Raw genomic sequence first — 10259 nt, forward strand, 5'->3', positions numbered from 1 at the left:
GGAGAGTCACTGGGCTAACGAATTCAAGTGAGAATGATTCTGCAGCGTGGTGCTTGGGGCCCTCACCTGTTGTCTGGAAGATTTTAAGTCCCTGCTCCAGTGACTAATTATTCATAAAAAGTGGAACAGCTTCAATAGGAGAGACTGAGACAGTCTCATTTCAGAACAGGTGATAGCCTAGCGCAGGGGTCGGCAGCCTTTCAGAAGTGCTGTGCTGAGTCTTCATTTATTCACTCTAATTTAAGGTTTCGCATGCCAGTAATTCATTTTAACATTTTTAGAAAGTCTCTTTCTATAAGTCTATAATATATAACTAAACTGTTGTTGTATGTAAAATAAATAAGATTTTCAAATTTTTTAAGAAGCTTCATTTAAAATTAAATTAAAATGCAGAGCTCCCTGGACCGGTGGCCAGGACCCAGGCACTCTGAATGCCACTGAAAATCAGTTCATGTGCCACCTTCAGCATGTATACCATAGGTTGCCTACCCCATGCCAAGTGGCTCAGGTACCCTCCTGTAAAGGGAGAATTCAAACCCTTTCTTCTCATCAGTCAGAGGGAAGGATTGAACCTGAGTTTCTCACAAGCCAGCAGAGTGCCCTAACCACTCAGCTTCAAGTTATGAGGGGCTCCTGTCCCACAGTCCTTATGAGACACAGAAGTAGAACACCCATATCTGGTTCCTCTCCTCTACACACTCGACTGAATTTCCACCCAGAGCCGCACATAAAGCTCAGGAGGCCTGGCTCTCATCCCTGCTTCTCTTACCCACTAGCCCCCAATCCCTTTCCAGAGCTGGGGATAGAACCCAAGAGTCCTTGCTTCTAGTCACCACTACTCTTTGCCACTTTACTCAACTGCCCTTGCAGCCTTTTAATAGACAGAAGTAACAATAAACTGAGAACTAGACACAAATTGATTGACAGATAGATTGATTGATTGATTGATAGATAGATCAACAAACTAACAGAGAGACACAATCAAGAAAAGACCAGATACAGAGAGAGACACAGAGAACTAACAGCAACTAACAGATAGATAGAGAAGTAAAAACAAACTAATTGAGAGAGAAAAGTACAAAGAGACAGACAGACAGTAATTACAACAAACTAATATATACAGAGAGAAAAGTATCAATGAGCTGATAGTGTTTATCACAATTTTTGGACTATTTTAATGTAAACTCCTTAATCCATTCTAAAAAACTGTCGGTCAATTTCTTCAGTTTCCCCACTCCCAATAGAAGGAAACTGAGGCACATATATTCTGCCCTCTCTTTCTGAAAGTAAATTCTTTGGACTGCCTCAGTTTCCCATGCCCAAATTGAACTAAGAGTGAAACTATGAAAAAACAATCTGTTGTCACTTACAATTATTTTCCTTAGAGTGCCACTGTGTAACTCCCAAATATATTTAATTGCAAGAGCAAACTTATGGTGCCAGTCAATGTAGAGACCTCCCAGACTGAGATGTCTTTTCTCCTCCAGCTACACACTGCAATTGGTATCCCCCTCTCTCTGTAGCCCCATACACACTACTCTAGCCACCAATCTCTCTATCTAATGCTCTTATCACTGTACTATGAGAGGCCGTTCCCCGACTGCACTGAGGCTGAGCTGCTGGAAATACACTGAGATCTGTGCTGTCTGCAGATGAGCTGTGTGTCAAAAAGGCTGGTGCTGCAGGAAGGTGATTTATCCATGTCTGTTTTCTAAGGGCTTGTGAGACTCACTGCCTGGAGCCCTCAACAGCCCAGAGACAACAATTAATTTCTCTTGCCCTCTACTTCCCCGAAGAGTTTCGAGAAACTAAAATAATCACAATTCCAATGAGGCAGCAGGGTCTAGAGGAAAGATTGTGAGGCAAACACTGCGGGCACACAGGACTGTACTCCCGATGTCTGTCATCAATTTGTCACCCTGCTGCTGACCTGCTGTGTTACCTTGGGAAAGTCCTTCCCTGGGGCTGTCTTTTCCCTCCCACCCTTTGCCTGTCCCTGGGGTGGAGGCTGTGTCTTACCTAATATAATGGGCCTCTCATAGCAGATTCAACTATCAGAAAATTAATTAATTAATTAATTAATTATAAGCTATGGTCAAAGGTGTCCTGAGATCTGATCCCAACTATTCCTCTGACTCTGTTCAGTCCCTTCACCACTCCATTCCTCAGTTGTCATCCCTACAATGGGGATAAGAGTTACAACTTTAAGTAGCTGTAATAGTTGAAATAGTTACATCTACCAGTGTGATATATGCCATCATGTACCAGCAATGCCCCTCTGCCATATACATTGGCCAAACCAGACAGTCTCTACGTAAAAGCATAAATGGACCTCAATCAGACGTCAAGAATTATAACACGCAGAGCACAGGGTTGCATCCCTGATACTCTTGGTTACTAGCCATTGATGGATTTTTCCTCTATGAACTTATCATGTCTAGCTATCCATCCATCCCTATACAAAGCCTTCCATCTACTGATCGATCAATCAAACTGAGGCTTTTCTACTGCCACACATTACCATGGTATCAAAGCACTTTCCACATAAAAACAGTTACCATATAAAAGTCACACATGGTGTCTCTGGCTCTTCTCCTTTTCTTAGGTTAGAAAGTAAACATTCTGCCCCTGCTGCAGCCCCAAGGCCAGAGGAGCTCTCTGCCCCGACTACTGACCCAGGACTGGAAGAGCTATCAGCCTTCACCTGGCTATGGGGCTCAAGGTGTCAGCTGCTGCCCCTGGCAGCAGGGCTGTTTTTCTATAATGGACCCTTGGCTTTAACGAACAAATGGCTTGGATCCCCATGGGTTGGTCATAGCAAGGTTGTGCTATATTTTGTTGGTTAGTTCATTTGTTTCTTTGTTCCAGATGTTTTTGGTGGGTGGGGATTTGGGAGGGTGAGGTATGTTTGATTGGAGGGGAGTATCCATTTGATGTCATCAAGTATTGGGTACTACCAGATCAGGCTCCAGACGGAGCATGCGCCTATTTTCCCCTGGTTCGTGGATCGCTAGCAGACACAGGGGCCTCCCTGACTTGACTTAGGCATCTCTCTCTGAGCTAGCACACACTCCTCTTCTTGGCATCTCCCATTGGCTAGCTCAGGCATCTCCCCTCTTAGCGTGCTGGATTTTTTGACTCCCATTCTAAAGTGTCTGTCTCTCTATATCTATTTTATAGGGAGCCCGGGGACCTGACTCAGGCTGTGTGTGACCCTATTTGTCCCAGTGATTTTCTAGGTGCCTAAAAGTTAGATGTTGCTGCACTGCGGGTCACCATGCCTGGATTAATAAATTTTGGACACCTATATCCTTTAGAAAAACCTACTAGGCACCTAAACACCTTTCATATCTAGGCCTTAAGGGATGAAGTGCAAGTGTCTATACCGGGCAGTGATACCCTGGTATGAAGCTGTGAGTTGATTGACTTATGATCTTCGATATCCACCAGAGATCATAGAATCACAGAAATGCTGGGCTAGGAGGGACTGAAAGGAGAATTGGATGCCTGGCTCTTTGAAAATCCCTTTTTAAATTCCTGGAAAAAAATAATCTTCCTCTTTGAAGAACATGCCCATATCTCTGCTGATTCCACGACTGGTGCCAGCCCACCTGATAGAGAAAAGTGAACTCTGTCTTTTGTAGGTAGCTTATAGAATCACAGAACCATAGAAATGAGGGGCTGAAAAGGACCCCAAGAAGTTGAGGCAGGACCTAGTAAACTTAGGCCAGTCCTGACAGGTGCTTGTCCAAACTCTTCTTCAAAAACGTTCAGTGGTGGGGATTCCAAACCCTCCCTTGGCATCCTATTCCAGAGTTTAACTGTTCTTAGAGTTAGAAAACTTTTCCTAATCTCTAACCTAAATCTCCTTGCTGCAGATTCAGCCCATTACTTCTTGTCCTATCTTCAGTGGACATGGAAGACAATTGATGACCATCCTCTTTATAACAGCCCATAACACATTTGAAGACTGTTATCAGATCCCCACTCAGACTTCTTTTCTCTTCCCAGTACAGCAACTGCCATTGAGGATATGGTCAAAGAGCAGCAACATCCCTTGTGTCATATGCTAAACCATATGATGGGACACAAATACAATAAGGCTCAGAACTTCAAATCTATCATATTCCCCAAGTAGCTTTGAAAATTCCCTTCAGTGAGACTGGACATCCAATTCACCTTGGCAGCTTTTACCAAGACCCGTGCTGGATTCTCCATTGCTTGATGTCTTCCGATCAAGAGTGAATGCTCTTCTGGAACATGCATTCATGAAAAATTAGTTATTGTGCTCAAGACGGGGGTAACTCGCTTGTGATCTATAGGAGGTCAAAAAACTCAGACCGAGTGAGCTAATGGTCCCTTCTGGCCTTGAATGCTATGAATATTCTCCAAAAATTTCCATTGATGGAACCTAGGGTTCAGAGTTCTCTTGGGACCTTTAAAATTCTAGACTAAAGCCTGTTTTCCATCGTTCATTAATTTGGTCCTTAACTGATAGCCCTTGAGAACTAAATCCTTCTTTTCACCTATAAAGCAAGTACACTTCTCCAAGGCAGTGTGTCTGACACATAACCTGGAAGTGTCACATCTAGGGAGAGGACAAGAGGTTGGTCTAAGATCAGAGATGCGATTTTCTAAGAGTCCTGAGGAGTTAAACACAAGTTCCCTAGGACTCCTTTAGCTCCATTAGGCCCTACTCCAGAAGGGAGCCACAATGTTAACTGTTGAACAATATACCCACATCCAATCCCTCTGGGACAGAATGCAGGAGATCTGGTTTGTTGGAACATATTCCTGGTAGAGGAGGTATTAAAGAAGCAGCTCAGAAGCTGTTCAGGAGGGGTGAGCATGGTGATCGACGGAGCTGGCAATTCATTTGGTTATAAGCTGGATAATCCCCTTTTCGTGTGGCTTGTCCCGTCTGGTACTGAGACAAAACCAGACGTAGTTTTGTCCAGTTTCATAAATGAGGGACACATGCAAGATCACACTGGCGGGAGGGGTCACGTAGGCACGGGCAGGGCCACAGCTTTCCCAGAAGTACCAGAATGTCTGGTATGATGTTGCACCCCATAGTGATTTATAGAAATATGCTTATGAGTGTAAATATGACATGACTGGAATATGTCTTATGCTAGATGTGCCAGGTAACATATCTCTGCAAAGGTTATGATCTACTGGATATATTCATCCTAATTACATGCATGTATCATTTTTGTATTTGAAGTTATGAGTGTGGCTATGTACTTCTTTTATTTTAAGTAGCCTCAGTGAAGCAGTTGGTAACCTTCTTGAGAAAAGACTATTCTCAGTAACAGCCCTATCAAGAAACACTTCAGTTAACAATGAACTCTGAGAGATGCCAATCCACATCTGAGCTTTCCTGGGACTGTGGCATTGGCTGGTAAAGTTCTGAGTCATGCATGCACATGTGACTTGCCCATGTGACTCCAAAACTTCGTCTTGCAGCATGGATTTAAGCCGGATAAAGACCATGCATCTTAGGTCTCCAGGGTGCAGAAGGACTAGGAATGGGCATCTCTGAGATGATCCAGGAATAAACCTGCCCCTCCTCTCACTAAGGAGTCCCTTCACTTTTAGGTCTCACTCCCGCTGCTGTTCTGCTGTAGCTTGGTAGGCAACATTAGCCTCTGATTAGTGCAGGAATAAGGTCCCCTGAAATTCTCAGGCCACTTGCCTGTCTGTGAGGGTCACCATTTAATCAAGGCTGGCACCCGGGGGACTCAAGAGACATCTGGGGCCCAAAGTACGAGCTTCTACAGCTTGAACTGAACAGCCAGGCTGCCTGACAGCCACTGGAACAGCCTCCTATCCTCTAGGTGTGGCACAGAGGGGCCTCATAACACAAACTTCCCATGAGTGCAACACTGCACAGCTGCAGGGGTCAAGGGCTCCATCTGAGCTGGAGTCACTTCCCTCAGCCAGGAGGACAAGATATCACTGATAGTTGTACTAATGCAATGCCATGGACTCTACTGGAGTTTATTCTCTGTATGGCCCCTTCTCCTCTCCCCCATCCCTGCAAATCCATAAAGTCACAGAGTCACAGAGTTCAAGGCCAGGAGAGACAAGCAGATCATCCAGTCTGACCTGCTTTATGCCATCACCACTCGGCACCCACAGACCAAACCCAACAACTGAAATTAGACCAAAGTTTCACAGCCCTCAGGAGACTAAATGGTTCTGTGCTACTGGCAGACAAGAGAAGAGACTGAGGAGCACCAGTGCCCGAAGCGCCCACAATGGCAGAGAAATGATTGAGAGACACCCAGAAAATCCTGGAAACTGACAACCATCACATGCTGCAGAGGTAAGCGAACCCCACCCCTCAAGGTCCCTGCTAATCTGAATACGAGGGAAATTCCTTCCTGACCCCCACATGGTGATCAGTTGGACCCTGAGCAAGTGGGTAAGAACCAGGCAGCCAAGCAACCGAGAGAGAGAGAGATAATGTCTCAGTGCCACCTCAGAGCCCTAGCACAGCCCAACCAATGTCCCATTTCCAGCTAGGGCTGCCCTGAATGCTTCAGTGATTAAAAAAGAAAACAAACCTCCCAGAATACACTGGAGGAGGAGGAATCCCTTCCTGACCCCTGCCAGTGGCCAGACGGAACCCCGAAGAACGAGCTTTTAGGAACTTAAGACATACACCGCAAGTGACTCACAGGGTTGCTGAGCTCTGCCCCCCAGCATCACAAGCAGCCCAGTCATACAATCCCATTCAGTCATACAATCCCACTCTGACATGCGTCCAGGTCGCTCTTAAAAGTAATTAAGTCATTTGCCCTGCACAACTGCAATTGGGAGGCTGCTCCAGAAGTTCATCCCACTGGTGGTTAGAAACCTCCCCATAATTTCTAGCCAGTCTTTCCATCTCTCACACACCCGAATGTGCATGGGAGCCAGGCTAACACAGTCTGGCTTGTAGTCCCCCTCTAGTGGTTAGGCCACAAATGGTGGTTTATAAGACAATGGACCCAGTCCCCAGCTGGTGGCAATGGGTACACAGCTCCATTGGAGGCAGTAGCTCAGATCCACAGATGCTGCAAATTGATTTAGTGCCACCAAAGTCAATGGAACTACACTGATGTGCTGAGTATCAACCCCAAATGTTTTCTTAACTACTCCATTCTTACACTAGTCTGACTCCTTTGGTTCCAATAAAGCCACCCCTGATTTATACACACAAGCAAGACAACTCCAATCATTGTTTTCACTAGCCATGGGATGGATGCAAGTGACCAAGCAGTATAACAGGAATTGTTTTGGCATGAAACAAAAGTCTCTTTCCACTCACGCATATACTTTACACCCATTTAACTCTACAAATGGGCCAGATTTTCTGCTGGTATAAATCACCCCAGCAGCAGTGACATCAGTAGAGTTAATCTAGATTTGCATTGGTGCAACTGAGATCAGAATGAGACCTAGTTTTGTGCAAGCTGTTTGGTCATGGAAATAAACTACATAAATGAACAAATACAACATAAGCAAACCTTTATTAGATAAAGACAGAAAATTAATTATTTGTGAATTGCCTACACCCAGTCAGTCTCTTCAGGGCAGCTTTCGTCTCCTTGTTCCTCATGCTGTAGATAATTGGATTCATGATTGGCGGCAATACAGAATAAAGAATAGCCATCACAAGATCCAGAGCAGATGGGGAGCTGGAGGTGGGTTTTAGGTAGGCAAAGACGCCAGTGCAAACAAACAAGGAGACCATAGTGAGGTGAGGAAGGCAGGTGGATAGGGCCTTATGTCGACCCTGTTCAGAGGGGATTCTCAACACTGATTTGAAGATCTGAACATACGACACAGTGATAAAAATAAAGCAGCCTAAGACTAAACATATACTAAAGGCAATAACCCCAACTTCACTCATATATGAGTCAGAGCAGGTGAGCTTGAGTAGCTGGGGGATCTCACAGAAGAGCTAATCCACCATGTTGCCTCCACAGAACGTCAATGCAAATGTGTTCCCGGTGTGTTGCACAGAGCTGAGAATCCCACTGATCCAGGCACCAGCTGCCACTTGGACACAAGCTCTGCTGTTCATCATTGCGTCATAGTGCAGTGGTTGGCAGATGGCGACATATCGGTCATATGCCATGACAGTAAGAAGGGCAACATCCTCTCCCAGAAAGAAGATGAGAAAAAAGACTTGAGTAACACATCCAGCATAGGAAATGGACATGGTGTTCATGAAAGAGTTGACCATGGATTTGGGGATGGTGACAGAGATGAAGCCAAGGTCTACAATGGACAGATTCATCAGGAAGATGTACATGGGAGTGTAAAGGTAGTTGTTGAGGGCTACAACCACAATGACAAGAAGATTCCCCACCAGGGATGCCAGATAAATCACTAGAAACACCACAAAGTGCAAAATCTGCAGCTCCCGAACTTCAGAGAATCCCAGGAGAAGGAACTCAGTCATGGTGGTTCGGTTGGACATTTTCTTTCTCAGGACATGTTTCAGGATGTCTGCAGAGGGAAGGACAAGACCAAGGGCCAGGATTAGATCAGTAAAATAACCCTCCTTTTGTGAAATCCATCTTAATTTCCTTGAGTCAGACCCCTAGCTTGTGAAGATTGGTGTAATAAGGGAATGAGGATGGGGAAAACAGCCCCACTGAATCCAATGGAGTTACTCCTGATTTACACTGGGGAAAGAGAAAGTAGAATCAGCTCAATGGACTCCAGCGCAGTTACTCCTAATTTACACCAGGGTGACGAAGAGGAGAAATAGGAGCAATTGCTTTCGAGGGATTTGTTAACTCTGTCATTCAGAGGTGGGCGAACTCTGGATAACAGTGTTGCTATCCTCAGTCTACAGAGGGAAATATGAGGTCTGCCTGGCCAGATTCTGCTGTCAGGGGCACTGCTTCGAATGTGGGGTAATTTCACTGCATGCCATGGAATTAGTCCCACTTTATACTTCTCTAAACTGGAGCAGCATCTCACATGGAGGGTGACCCATCCCAGTCATAATTACATGGTAAACTTGAGTTAGTAATACAGCCCAGAAGCTCTGGTTCCCCATCTCCTGTTCTAGCCACATTTCCACACTCGCTGTGAGAGAAAGACATTCCGGCTCCCCTCCTGCTTCTCTAACCACTCGTCTAAACTCCCTCCCAGAGCTTGGAAGAAAACCCAGGAGTCCTGACTCCCAGTTTGCCTCCTGCACTAACCCAGTAAATCTATAGGCCAGGAGTTCTGGCTCTACCCACTGGACTCAACTCACTCCCAGAGCTGAGAACACAAGTGACATGTCATGACTCCCAGTCCCCGCCTCTAATGACTGCATCAGCCTCTGTCCCAGTGACTCTCCATTGCCATCAACAATGACTGCCGAGAGTGACAATGGAGAGTCATTGGGCTAACGAACGCTAGTGAGACTGATTCTCCAGTGTGGTACTTGGGGCACTCACCTGTTATCTGGAAGAGTTCAAGTCCTTGCTCCAGTGACTATTTAATTTTCATACAATGGAGCAGCTTCAGCAGGAGAGACTGAAACCCTCATTTCAGAACAGCCCATAGCCTAGTGACTCAGGCACCCTCCTGTAAAGTGGGAATTCAAACCTCTTCTCATCATCAATCAGAGGGAAGGATTGAACCTGAGTTTGACACAAGCCAACAGAGTGCCCTAACCACTTAGCATCAAGTTATGAGGGGTGCCTGCTCCACAGTCCTTATGAGAGACAGAAATAGAACACTTCCCGTTCTGGTTCCTCCTCTTTACAAACTGGACTGAACTTTCACCTAGAGTCACACATAAAACTCAGGAAGCCTGGCTCTCTGTCCCCGCTACTCTTACTCACTAGACCCCAATCTCTTTCCAGAGCTGGGGCTAGAACCCAGGAGTCCAGGCTCCTAGTCACAACTACACTAACCCCCTTGACTCAACCTCTCTTGCAATAATTTAATAGACAGAAGTAACAGTAAATTGGGAACTAGACACAAATTGATGATAGATAGATAGAACAACAAACTAAGAGAGAGAAACATGTAAGAAAAGAACAGATACAGAGAGTGCGAGAGAAAGACAGGACTAACAGAACCTAACAGATAGATAGAGAAGTAAAAACTAATTGAGAGAGAAAAGTACAAACAGACAGACAGACAGCAATAACAACAAACTAATGTATACAGAGAGAAAAGTATCAATGAGCTGATAGTGTTTGTCACAATTTTTGGACTACTTTAATGTAAACTCCTCAATCCATTCTAAAAAAAAA

The 10259-nt window shown here is 45.1% G+C and overlaps 1 pseudogene; it reads right to left on the reverse strand.

The window, feature by feature from the left end:
* Positions 1–7540: 7540 nt before the first annotated feature.
* On the reverse strand, positions 7541–8476 carry LOC127032844 (olfactory receptor 14A16-like; annotated as a pseudogene).
* Between the last annotated feature and the right edge of the window lie 1783 nt (positions 8477–10259).

Source organism: Gopherus flavomarginatus, chromosome 12 (genome assembly GCF_025201925.1).
Source record: "Gopherus flavomarginatus isolate rGopFla2 chromosome 12, rGopFla2.mat.asm, whole genome shotgun sequence".
NCBI lineage: Eukaryota > Metazoa > Chordata > Testudines > Testudinidae > Gopherus > Gopherus flavomarginatus.